At 41.2% G+C, this 19,680-nt stretch overlaps 1 protein-coding gene and 1 pseudogene across 1 annotated transcript in view; both read right to left on the reverse strand.

Annotated features, from left to right (window-relative positions):
- The window catches only part of KDM7A (lysine demethylase 7A), a 69,766-nt gene that overhangs the window by 36,130 nt on the left and 13,956 nt on the right, over positions 1-19,680 (reverse strand). The gene's annotated exons all lie outside the window — the stretch shown is intronic.
- On the reverse strand, positions 7,200-7,894 carry LOC138080172 (large ribosomal subunit protein uL16-like; annotated as a pseudogene).

Here is a 19,680-nt window from a genome sequence, read left to right on the forward strand (position 1 = left end):
CATCACAGTAAATCTGCAGAAAACAAAAGTTGGGAAATTTCATAGATTATGTGCAAAGATGAGAGACTTCTCAAAGAAATAATGAAAATTGGAACACATTACAATACCTTACATGTGCTTAAAGAAACTATCTGCTAACCTATAACGGCTATTAACTGAGCATTCAATACTCAGTTAAAATGTGTTTCAAGAAGGAGGGGGGAGGAAAAAAGTTGTACAACCAAAACAGAGTTCACCTCCATCCAACCCACAGTAAAGAAAATGGCAGAAGGAAGATGGTCACAGACAACTCTGAGATGCAAGAAAAATGGAAAAGCCAAGAAAAGTAGAGCAGTATTTCTGATAGAATACATAGGCAAAACACAATCTATGAAACATACAAGGTTTGAACTGCAGAATTAAAAAAAACATGGCCTAATGAACATTTATAGAACCCTACACCCAACATCCGTAGAACACAGCCTCCCTCTCAAGCACACGCGGGCCATTCTTAACAGCAGCCACACGCTGGGCCACAGTCAGGTCTGCAGGTGTGAAATCAGAAATCCTCTGGCCACAGTTCAGTTAAGAGAGAAAGCAATGACAAAAAAGGCAACTAGAAAATCTTCATGTGTTTAGAAATTAAGAAATAATATTATAAATAAGCCAAATAAAAAGATAAATCATAACAAAACTCTAAAAATTATTTTGAGCTGAACAGTAATGAAAATGCTACATAACAAAATGTGTCAAATGCAGAACCTGTAAACAGAAATATATAACTTTAAATATATGCATTACGGGAAAAAGAGGTTAAAATTAATGAAGTAGTAAAATCTACCTCAAATAGTAACAAAAAGAATAGCAAAATAAACCTTAAACACACAGACAGAAGGAAAACTAAAAGGGCAGAATTGATGACACAGGAAACAAACGTACAATAGAGCACTGTAGCCAAAAATGGATCCTTTGAAAGGACTTATAAAATTGTCCAACCTCTGGCAAGCTTATGAAAAATGAGATAAAACATAAATAACCAGTGGTAGGAAGGAAAAGAGGGAGAAAACTATAGATTCTATCGATACTAAATGTAAAAGAGGGTATTATGAATGATTTTATGCTAAAAGATTAGAAAATATAAGACAGGCAAACCTGAGTCACAAAGAAAAAAATATTTGCATAGTCCTAAAGTTGTTATTTATAACATTAAAAATTATCCCACCCTCAAAAAAATCCCAGGCCCAGATGGGTTCACAAGAAAGTTCTATTAAGTATTAAGGAAATAAATAATTCCAATGTTATAAATTTGCACCAGCAAGTAGAAAAAAGGACTTACTTTCTAACTCATTTTATGATAACATGACCTTGATATTAAAACTTAGAAAAGATGATACAAGAAAGAAAAATTATAAGCCACTCTCATTTGGAAATATCAAGTTTGGTCTATCTCAGGAATGCAAGGTGCTTTTAACGCTAAAAAAATTTAATCTTGAAATTTGCCACATTAAACAGATTAAAAGAAAAACCCACATGACCGTTTAAAAAGGAGCAGGACATTTACTTCTGATTAAAATGCAAACAAAATTCCTTAGAAAATTAAGACAAAGATACTTACTAAATCTATATTACTAATGCTTACTAAAGGATTCTTATAAAACTCCTAAGCAAGTAACATGAAAGTACTTTCGGGACTTCCCAAATAAATTAATTAAATTTTGTTAAAAAAATAAAATTAAACATTAAAGTTAAATATCCCTAAACCAAGAACGTTACTTCAGATCTTTAAGTAGATCTAAAAGGAACTATTACATACGTTTCAGTTTCCTCTCTCAGAAGAAAGGATAACCCCCACCCCTCAGCCCCCATTAACAGAATTCTAGTCACAAAGGTTTCCCTGGTGGCTCGCCTGCAATGCAGGAGACCAGGGTTCGATTCCTGGGTCGGGAAGATCCGCTGGAGAAAGGAATGGCTATCCACACCAGTATTCTTGCCTGGAAAGTTCCATGGACAGAGGAGACTGGCAGCCTACATAGAGTCCATGGGGTCGCAAAGAAGTCAGACATGACTGAGCGACTAACACTTTCACTTTTCTAAGTCCCTACAGCTTTAACAGATGTGTTGAGTACATGCAGTAGGACACGTAAGATGCAGCCTCTGAAAGCCAACTTTCTAACTTTCAATCTCCTTTAGTCTCCCACTCCATTTCTCTTAAAAAACCTTCTTTCATATACAAACTGCTCCATTTTTTCCTAATGGCAACATATGCAATGTTTCTTAGACTACTGTGAGTGTGTGTGTGGAGGGGGGTGCCTTCCTGTGGGGTGACAGCCTGACCTTTGCTGACTAGCTTCCATCTATAGAACAGTCTCCATGCCTTTTGGTAAGTGGGACAGTGACAACTTTAGCACTTTCTCTTGTCTTAACCTTCTGAAATTGTTGCTTAGCTGGCTTTTTGTGTGTGTGTGTGTGACACTTGACAAGAACAGAATTGAATTAATGACTAACCAGGATTCCCTGGGATCTGCCAAACATTCTTTTTTTTCCTCCTGGATAATGCTCCCATTTATATTCCTTCCTCTCAATGTTAGAAGAGTTGGAGGCCAGATTTTTAAAGATCTTCCTGCCAGCAGACTTCATTAGATATTCCTCTTGTTTCAAATCCTCTCCCCATTCCTCACCAAGCAATCTTACAGCACTCTCCTTGGTGAAACTTCACTTGATCACCCCACAGAAAGTTCTGCAACACTTTACTCACACACATCTCCACTCGTGGATATCTAACACTGAGCTTTTTTACACACCTGACTTCCTGGCTTGAGCTCAGACTTCTCCCAGGATCATTTATAGTGCCCTCTCAACATGATGATCCCAGTAAATTTTTGACGATTATTAACTGTGCTGAAAACTTATCTGAAAATCAATCCATTGTGGCAAAGTTACAAGCAAGTTAAAAAAAAAATGTCCAGCTTGAATTTCTGAAGAATTTGGTACAGGAACTAAAGGCAACACAGTCTGTTAAAAAAAAAAGGGGGGGGGGGAATGATCTTTCAATGTATGAATTAGTAGCTTTCTCATCCTTCCTTAGATGGTAGGAGCATGCAGTAATGAAATTCATTCATTTAAAATTTTGCTTCATTGCAAGTTTTCACCTGTGTTTCAAAAGTTCACCCTTCTACCCCAAAGTAATTTTTATAGCTTCTCCATAAAGGACTGAGTGATCCACTGTGCAAGCCCGAAAACCTCACAGTAATATCACCAAAGGGGCTGGGGAGTGGCCTTTGAGATTGATTAACTCCAGGAATAGAGAGGGTGGTTTATAACCTGCTCTTCATATTTCCTTTCATATAACTCTGGAGTCGGCTGAGGCCTTGGGACAGCTATAAGCCAGGCAAGGACTACCCAGTCCAGTTTCAAGCCATCAGAAAAACAGGGGTCAATTGGCTTGAGTAGGATGCACAGATTTTGGAATCAGGAAAACCGATTTGATTTCTAGCTCCAGTAGTTTGGACTTTGAGCAACTTTTTCAATTCCTCTGAGCAGGAGTTCTCCTAGGACTAAACAGGACAATGCAGGTAAATATGCAATGCATATGGCTTAGCATATAATAAGCAATGGTACAGTAAATACATTAATAAATAGTAACCATTACCACAACATTATTATGCTTCTATTAGGTACCAATCACAGCTCATACAGCTCTGGGCTTATTACCTATGAGGTCTGAGCCCACACAGGAAACTTGGCCTTATGATTAGGCTTAATATTTTTTGTACACATTAGACACTCAAATGGCCATTCTTAAAAGGAAAAAGAAGATAATTCTTTTTCAATTTTTAATTACATTTTGATGGTTGAGTTCTCTGGAGTCAGTCTACCTATGTTAAAATTCTGAACTATGTACAACTATGTATAGACTTTGGGTAACTTTCCTTGTGTGTTCTTTGTCTCACTCTAAGGATGGAGATGACAGTATCTCCCTCAAAGTTTAGCAAATTAATTAAGTTAATAAACAGAATATTTAGAATGAAACTGTTTTGCAGGTCCAAAAACCTTATTTTGCTTATTGATACTGGCTTAATAGGTTGACATTCCTGCTAGAACTATACTAAAATGCCAACAGTCATTTTCACATCTAAATTACGTTTTATGCAGTGTTTTAACCCTGCTGCTGCTAAGTGGCTTCAGTCGTGTCCGATTCTGTGTGACCCCATAAACGGCGGCCCACCAGGCTCCCCCGTCCCTGGGATTCTCCAGGCAAGAACACTGGAGTGGGTTGCCATTTCCTTCTCCAATGCATGAAAGTGAAAAGTGAAAGTGAAGTCGCTCAGTCGTGTCCGACTCTTCGCGACCCCGTGGACCGCAGCCCACCAGGCTCCTCCATCCATGGGATTTTCCAGGCAAGAGTACTGGAGTGGGTTGCCATCGCCTTCTCCGGAGTTTTAACCCTAAGATACATTATTATCAGGTATCAGCTAAAGCAAAAATGTGTAATTTGCATGTATGAAATATTTTCACTGAAAATCAAACTGGTAATTTTTAATTAAATCTTTGGTTTAGAAAAAACCAACTTCTGTTATTCTCTTGCTGACATATAAACTGTGTTCATAAAATTAAGTGCTTTTCCTTACAAGTTGAGCATGACATTGAAGATTTTATTTTTGACACATCAAAGCTATGTACTGGCATATTTTGTGCTTAACTATATTTAACAAGGATTTTGAATGAAGTGCATACTGAACCAAATTCTTTCAGTTCATAATAATCTCAGAAAAAATGTGACACTCTTTCTACCTTTAACAGTCGGCTCATCCTTCCAACCGTCCTATCGGTTTCCTGAGTTATTTCCAACCAGCTAACTAAGAACATTCAGGTTACCAAGGCTGAGGGAAGAAGACAATATAAAAAGGAATTGAACAGGGATTTCTTGGTAGTCCAATGGCTAAGACTTCATGCTCCCAATGCAGTGGGCTAGGGTTTGACCCCTGGTCAGGGAACGAGATCCCATGAGCTGCAATTAAGACCTGGTGCAGTCAAATAAATAAAGCTTTTTTTTAAAAAAAAAAAAAAAAAAGGAACTGAACAAAGAACACGACAGGAAAATAAGAGGGACTAAAGAACCAAGAGATGAGCTCACTGATACAGAATACACCCTTCAAAAAACTGAAAATCCTGTTGGTATGCTTCTCACAAAACTTGTTCCAGGATGAATGTGTGAAACGTACACATCAAATATAATTTACGTTACACTATTTACCCCTAGAGTGCAGAAAACATGCTTGTTCTGCTTGTCACTGCCTGACACCTGAGTACATAAAGGCGGTGATATAAATAGTAAATAAAGGATCTTTGTGAAAGTGGCTCAGTCGCGTCCGACTCTTTGTGATCTGATGGACTATACAGTCCATGAAATTCTCCAGGACAGAATACTAGAGTGGACAGCTGTTTCCTCCTCCAGGGGATCTTCCCAACCCAGGGACAGAACCTGAGTCTCCCTCATTGCGGGTGGATTCTTTACCAGCTGAGCCACAAGGGAAGCCCAAGAATATGCAGTGGTAGCCTAAACCATCTCCAGCGGGTTTTTCCAACCCAGGAATCGAAATGGGGTCTCCTGCTTTGCAGGCAGACTCTTTACCAACTGAACTATCAGAAAGAAAAGTACTACTATACTTTCCAAGGTACTATAAGATTAAAAATGTTTATTTTTTGTGTTTCGCTTTTATGTATTATTTGTGTGAAAAGTATTATAAACATATTACAGTACAGTGCTGTGTAGCCAACTGTGTTAGCTGGGTACCTAGGCTAACTTTATCGGACTTCCAAACAAATTGTACTTACGAATCCACTCTTGGAATGGAACCTGTTCCTATTTATGGGGCTTACTATGCTGTTCTACTCTTTAGCAATCTACTTTCGGCTTGTCCAGCTATGTGTGGGGTGTGTCTATAGTGGCTAAGGAAAGCTGTAATGCAAACAGTGCCCAGCAGATTTGCTATTTCATGGCGATAGACTATACTTCTATTTATAACCAGTATAAGAGCAAATAAATGCCATCCCAAAATGATTATTATTTGAGAATTTAGTAAGAACTTTGTAAATCATCCTGGGGGAGAAAAAACTTGTCCTGATGATAAAGGATAAACAGAAACAATTATATAAAGGTATGCTTAGAAATGTCCTTAATAAAGGAAAGAATTAAGAACTATGCCATCAGTATATACATTACTGCCTTCATGTATGTTTTAATAATTAATTTAATGAGAAATTTAAACTCCACATCTGCAGCTATAGGATTAAAAAAAATCTTGATTTCATAAATGCCTTCGTGTATTTTTGACTGATGGTTTCTCAGTTCAGTTCAGTCATGTCCAACTCTTTGTGACTCCATGGACTGCAGCACACCAGGCCTCCCTGTCCATCACCAACTCCCAGAGTAAACTCATGTCCATTGAGTCAGTGATGCCATCCAACCAGCTCATCCTCTGCCGTCCCCTTCTCCTCCCGCCTTCAATCCTTCCAGCATCAAGGTCTTTTCAAATGAGTCAGTTCTTCCCATCAGGTGGCCAGAGTATTGGAGTTTCAGCTTCAGCATCAGTCCTTCCAATGAATATTCAGGACTGATTTCCTTTAGGATTGACTGCTTTAATCTCCTTGCAGTCCAAGGGACTCTCAAAAGTCTTCTCCAACACCACAGTTCAAAAGCATCAATTCTTCAGCACTCAGCTTTCTTTATAGCCCAACTCTCACATTCCAATAACTAAAAGTAAAAATACGAAAATTTGTCCTAAAGCAACTTGAATCTAGAAGTATAAGAAACGTTTGCAGAGTTCAGTTCCTTGCTAAGAAACCGCAAGACTTAAGGAGTTAACATCTAAGAAAACTTTTTCTAAACCCATTTAACACTCAGTCTATCTGTGGGCTCCACACCTGTCTATGCTTTAGAATCTCCTGTGGAGCTTTTACAGGCTGTGTAAGGCAGCCTTTCAAAAGATTGAGGCAGATCTGCAAGAAGGGATATGGAAAGATCTCCAGGACATGCTGGAAAGCAACAAAAGCCAGGTGCAGAAGAGTACGACCCCACCCACCCATGCCTGTATGCCTGCAAATGCAGACTATAATGTGTGGAACCATCTGCCAAAAAACATGTAAGAGAAAGAAAACTGAATGGATACAGAATGGAGGGGAGGGACAATTGCTTTCACCATGCAACTGTCTACATCTTTTTACTGTGTTTTTTTTTTAATTATTATTTTTGTTTCGCTTAAGTAGGATATACTGGTGGGCACGTGTAAGCAGAGGACCGTGCCAGGTTCTCGTGAGCTCATGGCCCACCATTTGTCCAGGGGAACATGATCAGGGATGTATCTGACTTCACAGCCACCCTGGATGGGCCGCTTTTCTATCATGTTTTCAAATTCATTGGCATTATACTTAGTAAATCTCCACTTCCTGGAGATGTGGATCTTCCGGCATCCATGAAACTTGAATTGGCCCTAGGGAGGGCCTTAATCACATGCTCCTTGTTCCGCAGCTTGGTGCGGATGGACACTGACTTGGTCAGTGTCGACCCTGGCCACTGTGCATACCTGTCTGGAGCCCATTAGCTCCAGCACAGCATAGCGTCTTGTTCCTGTGGATAACGTGGAAGGGGTGGAGCCACATTTGGATGAGAAAGCCATCTTTGCCACTGCTTTTCACCATGTACTTGTTGGCACAAATACAGGCAGCCTCCAGGGCTTCAGAGGAGAGTGGCTCCTACGCATGTGAAACTGTGGTCACAGAGTGGGAACTCAGCTTCTTTCTTTTGGCCTCTTCTGCCCCATGTCAAAGATGTGGATCTTAGCATCACGGACACACCTCAACCGAAGCCAGACTTTGAATAGAGCTTGTTCTTACAGTACACCAGGAGGGGCGGTGGTCATGGTGACAACAGGATCTTCGGTGAAAAGAGCTGCTTATTTTTTCTTAAAAGAAAAAAATACATTCTTGTGCCCCACCTTAGATGTACAGGGAAAGGTCAATGGGTGGTACCTAATAATCTTCATTTTTAACAAGCTCCCCAGGCAATTCTTTTGCTCAGTAGAGAAACAGCAGTTAAGAAACGATTGATCAAAGCCCTAGCAGAGAGGCTAGGGCAATGCCTTATTCACAGTTGCTTCCTGTGAAAACTTTGTCACTCTAATTAGACTTCATATTTCTCAAAGATATGAGTAATAGTTGCTTCCCTTGTGGCTCAGCTGGTAAAGAATCCACCTGCAATGTGGGAGACCTGGGTTCAATCCCTAGGTTGGGAAGAATCTCTGGAGAAGGGAAAGGCTATCCACTCCAGTATTCTGGCCTGGAGAATCCCATGGACTGTATAGTCCATGGGGTCAGTCCATGGGGTCACAAACAGTCAGACATGACTGAGCAACTTTCACTTCACTTCACTAATAACTTAGAATTTCCTATTCTCCTCTGATCTATCTAAACCTGACTATACAGTAGATGCTCAAAGAATATTTACTGATTGACAGAAAGCAGAAATTCCGAGCACATTAGAGAGGCATTAGTTTGGGCTACTATCCTGGCCAATATTCTACCATACTCAAATTAAATGTGAATTTTGCAGATATAAAGAGGTAGAAAACAGATGTGATGGGGAAAAAATAAATAACAGATGACTTTTTCTTTCAAGATCTTATTTTGAAATGTCCATACTTTTTGTTAATGAAAAAGAATGTAGTATTGTTGAATGTTCAAATTTAGTCACAGGTATTTAATCACTACAGATGGTGATTGCAGCCATGAAATTAAAAGACGCTTACTCCTTGGAAGAAAAGTTATGACCAACCTAGATAGCATATTCAAAAGCAGTGACATTACTTTGCCGACTAAGGTCCCTCTAGTCAAGGCTATGGTTTTTCCAGTGGTCATGTATGGATGTGAGAGTTGGACTGTGAAGAAGGCTGAGCGCCAAAGAATTGATGCTTTTGAACTGTCGTGTTGGAGAAGACTCTGGAGAGTCCCTTGGACTGCAAGGAGATCCAACCAGTCCATTCTGAAGGAGATCAACCCTGGGATTTCTTTGGAAGGAATGATGCTAAAGCTGAAGCTCCAGTACTTTGGCCACCTCATGTGAAGAGTTGACTCATTGGAAAAGACTCTGATGCTGGGAGGGATTGGGGGCAGGAGGAGAAGGGGACGACCGAGGATGAGATGGCTGGATGGCATCACAGACTCGATGAACGTGAGTCTGAGTGAACTCCGGGAGATGGTGATGGACAGGGAGGCCTGGCGTGCTGCGATTCATGGGGTCGCGAGGAGCTGGACACGACTGAGAGACTGAACTGAACTGAACTGATTTATAATCATAATGTGCAAAAAAGGATCTCTGTTCATTACAGATTTATATATTATCTCCATTTGCTCTGTTCTCCTTTCTTGTAGCTTCTAAGTGTTCCTATCTTAATTTTCCAAGTGGGGTTAACTACTAGAAGAATACACAGATTAAACAGATTATAGGTTGAAACAGATTTTTAAAAGATGAACCAATAGCCCAGCTCACAGTTCTATTGTCCACTGTGAGTATGGGAAGGAAAGCTATATTTTCTAGTCTAATGACATCGACAGAAGATTTAATGTATACAGGGCTAAAAATCACACCCTGGGATAAAATACTACAGCAAGTTGTAAACTTTTATATTGAGGACACTTCAGTGACGAGTCGGCTACAAAGGACAGGAATCAACTCAAGCAGATCCAGTGCCCTAGTAACCTTTCTCCTCTTGTAAACAGTCTTCAGTGCCCAAACCTAAGGGAAGAGATTACATGCCGAGCCAAGCCAAGAGAAAGGATTCATCTTAGAGAACTTCCTGTTGGAACAGAAACGAAGGTTTCTGAGAGGTCTACTCAACACCCTTAGCAGGTTTTTTCATTCTCAATGAAGGATGAGTTAGAGTAGAGGTTTGGATCATGGAAACCTTGACATAATCCTTAACAAGTATTCCTACAGGAAGATTTCAAAGAACTTCAACAAAATTACAAATCAGAAGTATTCAACAAAAGCAAAATGGGTAGTGCTGAGTTGTCCAGAAAAGTCAGCAGCAAACAGTGCACCATACGGTTTCAAAACACACAGTAAGGGCAAAGTGTAAAGTGCATAATGTGCAGGGATTTTTACCTATTAGATCCATTCTGAAGAAAATGTATTATTATAAGTTCCTCAAAGTTCATTCTGTAGTTTTTCTTTATTTCCACTAGAGGTCAGATGATAGATGATTGGCAAATACAAGAAAAATCCAGGCAGTCCTTGCTTTGCATGGTAATGTGGGACCATAAAAATACCTACACAAGTTGAAACCACACAAAGCTATCTTAGTAATCACTGGGAAAATCACAACTGTCCCCTGAGCTTCAAAAATGTGAAAACATTTAAAACTCTCTTACTGTTAACTGTAATGTATAGAGGAATGAAAAATTAGTGAAACATTTATTTAGTACACTGCAATTTAAAATATGAGGCTGTTAAGTGTGCCTTCACTAAGTGCTCCTGGCTGCACATCCAGAGTCTCTCAAGGGGCAGCAGGGTCAACACTCTTACCATCAGTTACTCACTTCACTATTTCATTTATGCTCAATTTAAATCTCACTTCCAGAAACATCGCTTTTTGTTCTTTGCTGGACTTTCGTCTTTACTGACCACTTCCCTCTTTTGATCACCCAGCTTCGTATGTAAGATGGGTAAGATGTCGGGTTTATCGGTGGGAAAGCAGGATGGAGCACAGCACCCTTTCCTGCCTGGGTGTGACCTGAAGGACAGACGCCCAGCTGCCACTGACATACTGACTTGCTGACCTGCACACTGAAGAGCTAGCAGCAAACTCTGTTCTTTATTTGCACAGTTAATATATCATGGTGGCCAAAATTTGAATCGTGTTATTGGGGGACTGGTATTAACTAAACCATGGTGATACAGTGATGTAAGGAGAAATATATATTTGGTCTTCCTTCCTGGTTCCTTGCACAACAGTACCTAAAACCTTTGCAAAGTTCCGGAGTGACAGAGAAGCGTCTTTTGTTATTCATAACAAGCCCCTCTCAACCACACTTGAGTTTATGCTAATACGGTGACCCTGGACGGGCCCATGGATAGCTTCACAATGGTCAAGTTGCCCCCGGAACCGACTGTGTGATTAGAGATTTAGAGTTTCAGCCCATGTCCAACCTTTAAGGAAGGGAGAGAAGTTGGAAATTTAAAAAAAAAAAAAAATCACCAATGGCCAATGATTTAATTTATCATGTCTACATAGTGAAGCTTCTATTAAAAACCCTACCCAAAGGGTTTGGAGTGCTTCAGGGTTGGTGAATGCATTCAGGGGCCAGAAGAGTGTCATATCCCCAATTCCAAAGGGACAGAAGTATGTGGGACCCTTAGGACCTTGCCCTATGTACCTCTTCATCTGGTTATTCATTTATAACTTTTATAATATCCTTTATAATTATATAAAGAAATAGCACAAAGGAAAGTACTTCCCTGGGTTCTGTGAGCCATCAGAGCAAATTATCAAACCTAAATAGGGAGTCGTGGAAACCCCCAATTTGCAGCCAAGTCAGACAGAAATGGACATAATCCACGAATTCACTATTTGTGATTGGTGTCTAAAGTAGGGGGGCAGATTAGCTGGACTGAGCCCTTAACCTATGGTGGTGAAGTTGTATAGTGGCTAAGTTACGTCTGACTCTTTGCAACCCCATGGACTGTAGCCTACCATGCTGCTCTGTCCATGGGACTGTCCAGGCAAGAATAATGGAGTGCACTGCCATTTCCTTCTCAGATGGCATCTTACCAACCCAAGGATCAAACCTGTGTCTCCTGCATGGGCAGGCAGATTCTTTACCACTGAGCCACCAGGGAAGACCCCCAAATATAGAACATTTCACAGTCAACCTGTGGGGTCTACGCTAACTCCAGGTAATCACTGTCAGAGTTGAATTAAATTGTACGACACCCAGTTGGTGTCTACAGAGAACTGAGTGTAGAAAACCCAAACATTTGTTGTCAGAAGTGCTATAACCAGAGAAACAGTTTTCCTTTGCATGGTGACTGAAATCTGTCCAAATCAGAACCACACAAAGTACGGACTGCTTATACAGCAGTCTCTAAAACAGTATTTCTGAAACTGTCCCACGGGAGTTAAGGTTACACACATAAAGATTCCACAGTCAAATAAGACTAGGGAGGTGCTGGGCTGAGATCAAATCACTTTATTTACCAGCAAAACGCCTTGGAGAACTCAACCAGTTGATGTGCACACTGCATTTCCCAGATGGGGATCAAGGTGGTGTTTTTTCCCACCTTAGGAATGTGTTATAGAAGTTAATGTTCAGACTCACCAGCTGTGAATATTTACTACACATTTAATGTTTTATAATTATAATTGTTATAGTTTAAATTTATAATTTTCTAAAATTTACAATTTTTACAATTGGTACAAAGTACTGGTATATTAAATGTTTACTAAAACCACTTCCTTAACCCAGGATACCAAATTAGCAACAGCATTACCAATCACTTACAGCATTCAGTATTGGAAAACATATGAGCAAGAAAAGTCAATAACTAATAACACACTAAAACTTTTGAAAACTCTCTCTGCCTCTCTCTTTTTTTGCACTGGGGATCCAGGGCTTCCATAGTGGCTCAGAGGGTAAAGAATCCTCCTGCAATGTGGGAGGACCTGGGTTCGATCTCTAGGTTGGGACGATCCCCTGGAGGAGGGCCCGGCAACCCACTCTAGTATTCTTGCCTGGAGAATCCCCATGGACAGGGGAGCCTGGCAGGCTATCGTCTGTGGTTTCAAAGAGTCAGACATGACTGAGAGACTGGGCACAGCACCGCAGAGAGGATCCTAGTCCCCGATCAGGGATCCTTGAACCCATGACCCCTGCAGTGGAAACTTGGGAGTCTAAACCACTGGACAGCCAGGGAAGTTCCTAAACTATCCTTTTAACCTTAAAAGAAACTTATCGAGATGTCTGTCTCATATTTCCCTTCAGTTCAGTTCAGTTCAGTCACTCAGTAGTGTCCGACTCTTTGTGACCCCATGAATCGCAGCACGCCAGGCCTCCCTGTCCATCACCAACTTCCGGAGTTCACCCAAACCCACGTGCATCAAGTCGGAGATGCCATCCAGCCATCTCATCCTCTGTCATCCCCTTTTTCTCCTGCTCCCAATCCCTCCCAGCATCAGAGTCTTTTCCAATGAGTCAACTCTTCTCATGAGGTGGCCAAAGTACTGGAGTTTCAGCTTTAGCATCAGTCCTTCCAAAGAACACCCAGGACTGATCTCCTTTAGGATGGACTGATTGGATCTCCCTGCAGTCCAAGGGACTCTCAATAGTCTTCTCCAACACCACAGTTCAAAAGCATCAATTCTTCGGCACTCTGCCTTCTTCACAGTCCAACTCTCACATCCATACATGACCACAGGAAAAACACAATCTAATTGTGCGTGTGCTCAGTTGCTCAGTTGTGTCAGACTCTTTGTGACCCCATCACAATGTAATTAACAAATACTGATAGGGCACTTCCTAGGTGCAAGCCTAAAAACTGTACCCTTATCTTAAAGAGCTGACAATTTTATCAAAATATACAATAAGAAGCAAGATACACCATATCGCTATGCCAGACGTCTGATTTTCTTCTGGGCAAAATTACCTATCAGCCAGGACCACCCTTCTCCACAGAGCTTCTTTCTAAGGGTTAAAAATTTAAAGCTACCATCCAGCAGTGTGAGATCTCTGACCTCTAAAATGATAACCCTTCCTGCCAAGCCTGTTTAAGTGATATCTGCAAAGTCCCTTTCGCATTGCTAGACTCCATTCCTGGCTAGGCCCATCCAGTTGTCACCAATGTATCAGAATGAGAGTGGGCAATTTAAGAAGACCTCTTACTGAATTCCCCATCAAAATCTTGAAGTTTTTCTCTAGGTAAGAAAACAAAATCAGAAGCAGCAATAGGGGCCAGTTAAAGAAGATAAGAGATACCAGGAAAAACATGTATCAAGGAAAGAGATGAACACTGTTAAATGAATGCCCATTTGACCTGTGGCAACACAGCGCACAAACTGTACAACACATGCCAGTAGCTCACAGAGCACAGAGAGCAACTTAGGTCCACGACATCAAGACATTAAAATTAAGTGGTACGATATTCTATCAAGAAGAGACAGTATACTGCTAAAACCCTGCTAAAAATCGTTGACACATAAAGAATTTTAACTCCTGAGTAACTTTTCTGAGGATACTCAGCCACATTTCACAAGTAGAACCTTGGGGGAAATCTTGTGTAAGTCTATAACACGTCCCAAAGATGGCAATGCCATTGCTATAGTTTTTTATATGCTCGTTAATCTGTAAAATGTTAACACTTCATTGCAGTTGTTTCCAGGTTAAAGGTTACCTATTACTATGAAATGTTTCTAGCATTTTAAAAAGTAGGGATTCAAAAGGAATAAAGGAAGGGAGAAATAAAAGAGTTTCAAATTAAAATCATATCACACAGAAACTCCAAGTCAAGGCATCTTTCTAAGGTAGCAGGACCAGAAAACTATTCGGGGAAGTAAGCAAGCAACTTTCACAGTCTCCTTTGGGAGTCATGGTCCCAAAACACCTGCACATAGACAGGAGTAAATGGAAACACTCTTATTATACAGGCATAATAATGTACATTATCATATAATGTATATGATAGTCATGCTATCAATAAGTAGAATCCAAACTCTACTTTTGAATCCAATTATCTTTCAATCATTTACTTATGATTGGCCACTCTTCAATTAACACTTTTCAACCCACTGAGGTTGGAGTGTCCCAGAAACAGATCTTAACACACAAATCTGAGTGCGGTGCCCATAGGGGAGGTCATCTCTGGAAGCACTGGCAGGTGAATGGAAAAGGGGGACAGAGAAGGGGAGGAGGCCACAGCAGGTACCTTCAGGAGTATTTACCCCTTTGGGGACACCTGGAAGATGACTCCATGCAGAAGGGGCTTCAGGTGGTCTCAGCAGTGGAAGAGGAAGCTAAGATATTTATCCAGTGTCTCCCAATCAACAAAGGTTAAGGGCTATCCAGAGGCGTTAACTGCCCAGAATTCCCAGCCTGCTTCACATGGTAAGCTGCTGAGCACCTGGAGCCAGAACAAGCCCTCAGGTCAATTCTCAAGTGCTTTCAACAAGAAGGTATTCCAGACACAGGGACAGAGACAGAGAGAGAGATGATGATGTTATTCAGTTGCTCAGTTGTGTCTGACTCTTTGCAACCCCATGGACTGCAGCATACCAGGCTTCCCTGTCCTTTACTCTCTCCTAAACTCTGGGAGAGATAGAGATGGAAATACAGAAGCCAGGGGAGATGGGTGGGGTTCAGGAGAGCCTGCTACCCGGGTGGACTGTAGTCGAGCCAAACTGATGTGCAGCAATACAGAATTTGGTTACTCTTTGTACATATACACATGCTCATCTTAACATTCCCTGTGTTCTTCATCCTTCTGTCCATTACTCCTCCATTCTTTCTGTGATGAATAATGAACAAGTACATACATAAAATACATACGATGGGTGTGGAGAAAAGGGAACCCTCCTGCACTGTTGGTGGAATGCAAACTAGTACAGCCACTATGGAGAACAGTGTGCAGATTTCTTAAAAAATGTAATAGAACTGCCATATAACCCAGCCACCCCACTGCTGGGCATACACACCGAGGAAACGAGAACTGAAAGAGACACATGTACCCCAATGTTCATCACAGCACTGTTCATAATAGCCAGGACATGGAAGCAACCTAGATGCCCATCAGCAGGCAAATGGATGAAGAAGTTGTGGTACATATATACAATGGAATATTACTCAGCCATAAAAAGGAACACATTTCAGTCAGTTCTGATGAGGTGGATGAAACTGGAGCCTATTATACAGAGTGAAGTCAGTCAGAAAGAGAAACACAAAAACTGTATATTAACATATATATATGGAATTTAGAAAGACAGTAATGACAATCCTATATGCAAGGCAGCAAAAGACACCCAGATGTAAAAAACAGACTTTAGGACCCTGTGGGAGAAGGCAAGGGGGGGATTTGAGAGAACAGCACTGAAACATGTCCATTACTATGTGTGAGACAGACGACCAGTGCAAGCTGGATGCATGAAGCAGGGCACTCAAAGCCAGTACTCTGGAACAACCCAGAGGGATGGGGTCGGGAGGGAGGCGGGGAGGGGTTCAGGATGGGGGGACACATGTACACCCATGGCTGATTCATGTCAATGTATGGCAAAAAACCATCACAATACTGTAATTATCCTCCAATTAAAATAGTTTTTAAAATAAATAAAGGCGTATACTACACACACACACAAATACATATGATAAAGTGATTATACGTAAATAGGTATAGACTAAGTAAATAATATTAATAGTTACCAATTAATAAGTAATATTTAATACTTAATTTCTGCACAAAGATTAAAGACAAAGTTGTCCAACTTGAGGAGGAAATCCAAAATTGATTTGTGCATGTGGGAACTCAGCAACATTCCAGAGGGAGAAATAACCATTCCTACCAGTTCCAGAGACACACATAAAGCTGATGGGTTGCAAAGATCTGTTCTGTCCCACCTCTGAGAGCAGCCTCAGCTCTGGGCCCACTACCATGAATCCCTTGTGAGACAGGACATGATGCAGAAGAATGAAACAGGGAGCAGACGGAAGGAGGGCAATCATCTTTTAGACAAAAGGGATTAAAATATTTTAGCTATTTTAAGAGAAGTTCCACAGAGAAAGTAGCACTTCAGGAACTATTTTTGAATGAAGAAAAGACATTATGGTGATGACCAGGGAATTTCCAGAGATTTTTTTTTTTTTTCCTGCTGAAGAGGAAAGTGTTGTGCTATACTTACATATCTGTGGTGAGGGCTGAGGGGTGGGGGGATGGCTAGAGGGAGGGTAAACACTAAGGAAAGGGGGGCGGGGGCTACTCGCCCGAGGAAGGAAAACAAAGAAAGCTAGGATAAGGCAGAAGAGATTAGATCATGCAGGGACAGCGAGAGACAAAAAGGAAATGAAGAAGGATTTCTGCAGGTGGAGGTACCAGCCGTATTAGTTTATTCGTTTGTATGCCGCAGTACGGTACACGGGTAAAACAGACACTTGACACTATCTGCTTTCCTTCCACCAAGCGAGGAACACACCGTGTAAGATGAACCCAAATGCCTTCTATGGCGCAACTATTCACTCATTCAAAGCATTCCCGGGACACTGGAAACACAACAATGATAAAATCAAGAAACCAAGTGGCTACACTCTCGAAGCTTACATTTTACTGGAAGGAGAGAGACAGAAATGAGGCTGGTACAGCCCGAAGGAGCAGTGGCAGGGGACGATGCCGGACAGGTGGGGACAATCTGCTGGGTCTTATGGGCCACAGGAACGCTTCCGCTCTGAGTGGGATTCCAGCAGAAGAGTCACAGGATCTGACATTTTAAAAGTACTACTCTGGTTCCTGTGTTGGGAGGAGGAGGACTAGTTAGGAGGCTACTGGAACAATCTCAATTTATATAGGAGAGGGCGGTGAAATGATGAGAAGCGGTGAGATTCTGAAGGTGAGCCAACAGGATTTTGCTGAAAATTTAGTGCAGATTACACGAGAAGAAAAGTGAAAGTGCGAGTCGCTCAGTCAAGTCTGACTCTGTGACCCCTTGGACTGTAGCCAGCCTCCTCTATCCATGGAATTCTCAAGAATACTGGAGTGGTTGCCATTCCCTTCTCCAGAGAAGAAGCGAGAATGACTCCAAAGATTCTGGCCCAAAGGAATGGCCATTAACTGAGATGAAGAGGACTGTGGAAAGAGTAGGGCTGACTGGGAAGCCAGATCTGGAGTTTGACTTTAGATACACTAGAGGATGAGATGCTTACTATTCATCCAAGTAGAGATACTGAGTTGGCGATTACATATTTAAGACGAGACCTCAGGGAAGAGGTCTACAAAGGTGATAAAAATTTAGGGATCACCCACACACAGATGAAAGCTGAAGTGGTGAGACCAGATAAATGTCAGAAAAAGAGAACTACTGAGGAATGAACCCTGTGGCACTCCAGTGACAAAGGGCCAGGGAGATAAGAAGGAAGTGCAATGAGGACTGAGGATGAGGAGAAGGAAGGAAGGGGGAGGCCCGAGAACTATCAGTACAGGGATCTTCCAGAAGCCAGGTAACTCGCTGGCTTTGATAAGAACTACTCCAACGGAGCAGCAGAGATGACCGTCCCACTGGACTAGGTTCAGAGAGAATGGACCCCAACTAGATAAGGAAAGATGGGAAGAAAAGCCACAGCTGGAGGCAGCGAACACAGACAACTCTTCTGGTGAATTTTACTACAAAGGGAGAAAAGAAATGAGGCTGCAACTGAAGGATGAATGTCAGATCGTTTATTTTTTAATGAAGTTAAATATTATTTGCACACTAATGAGGGGGGAAAAAATGATACTGGGGAAGTGGGTAACTGCTGGGGTCAAGTCCTTGAATAAGGAGATGGGATCTTCTACAATGAATACACCTACAGATAATCTCCAATGACTTAGCAGTTTCCTTTTCTTCCTGAAATTACATTTCCAGAAAATTTCCTATTTCTGAAAATAGATCTCTCCAACTAAAGCAAACGTTGGCTCACATACAAATGGTTGAATGTGACATGTGTAGCACTGACGCTTCAAAACCAGCGACTACAATAAAAAACGTCTCAAGGGGAAAATGTCACTTATTTGAAGAATATATACTATTTTGACAAAACAGATACACTACTTTTCATCATTTAAGGATCCCTTCTTTCTGTGGGTGTGTACAAACCCTTTAGCTACGTTTTATTAATCTACTTCAAGGTCTACCAAAGTGTACCCTTATGCATACATGAATGAATAGATTTCAAGCAGGCTTGAAGTCTGCTAGAAAGATGGCCCGCCTGAGCAGCTGATCTACAAGTCATCCAGTCTTGCCATAAATACAGAGGAATGTGCCGAGGCTGTGAGTAGTTACTCACAGTGCTGGGCAGGCAAGGTCACCATTAAAACAGAGAGGAACCCAGAGGACCCTAGCACGGTCAACACCGTGAGAATGGCTGAACCTGATGGGATCCAGTTCCTGGATGGCACTGTCACTGGCAACAGGACATCAGTATGAGAAGTGAAGACCAGGTTAGCTTGTCCTGCCAATGGGACGAATTCTGCAGAGCCTTCCGCTTTACAGAGCCATTCTCATTTGGTTAATTCTTCAATCCTTTACTTCCATTAGCAAAACCTGTATCCTTTACCTGTGTCTGTATTATCCTTTCGGCAATCACCATCACCCGTCTGACAATCTTACACATAAACATTTTAGATGATAATGCCTCTTTATCTCAATAAATATATCTTTTCTCACAAATATTAAAATATGTAGCAAGCACTGCAAACACAGGATTTAACAGATACCACTGTTTAGGACAAAATTAAATTTAAAAAAAAACAAAATCTATTTAAAGTGGTTTCAAGGAAAAGTATTAAGTAAACAGCACAAGTGCTACGCAAATGCGGCAGAAACCATGATGGTGGTCAATGAGAGCTGGCAATGCGACAGTGGTAAGGAGACCAAAAATCACTGATGTGGTGAAGAGAGACGAAAAGTCATGCGTATC

This window comes from Capricornis sumatraensis, chromosome 5, assembly GCF_032405125.1.
Source record: "Capricornis sumatraensis isolate serow.1 chromosome 5, serow.2, whole genome shotgun sequence".
NCBI lineage: Eukaryota > Metazoa > Chordata > Mammalia > Artiodactyla > Bovidae > Capricornis > Capricornis sumatraensis.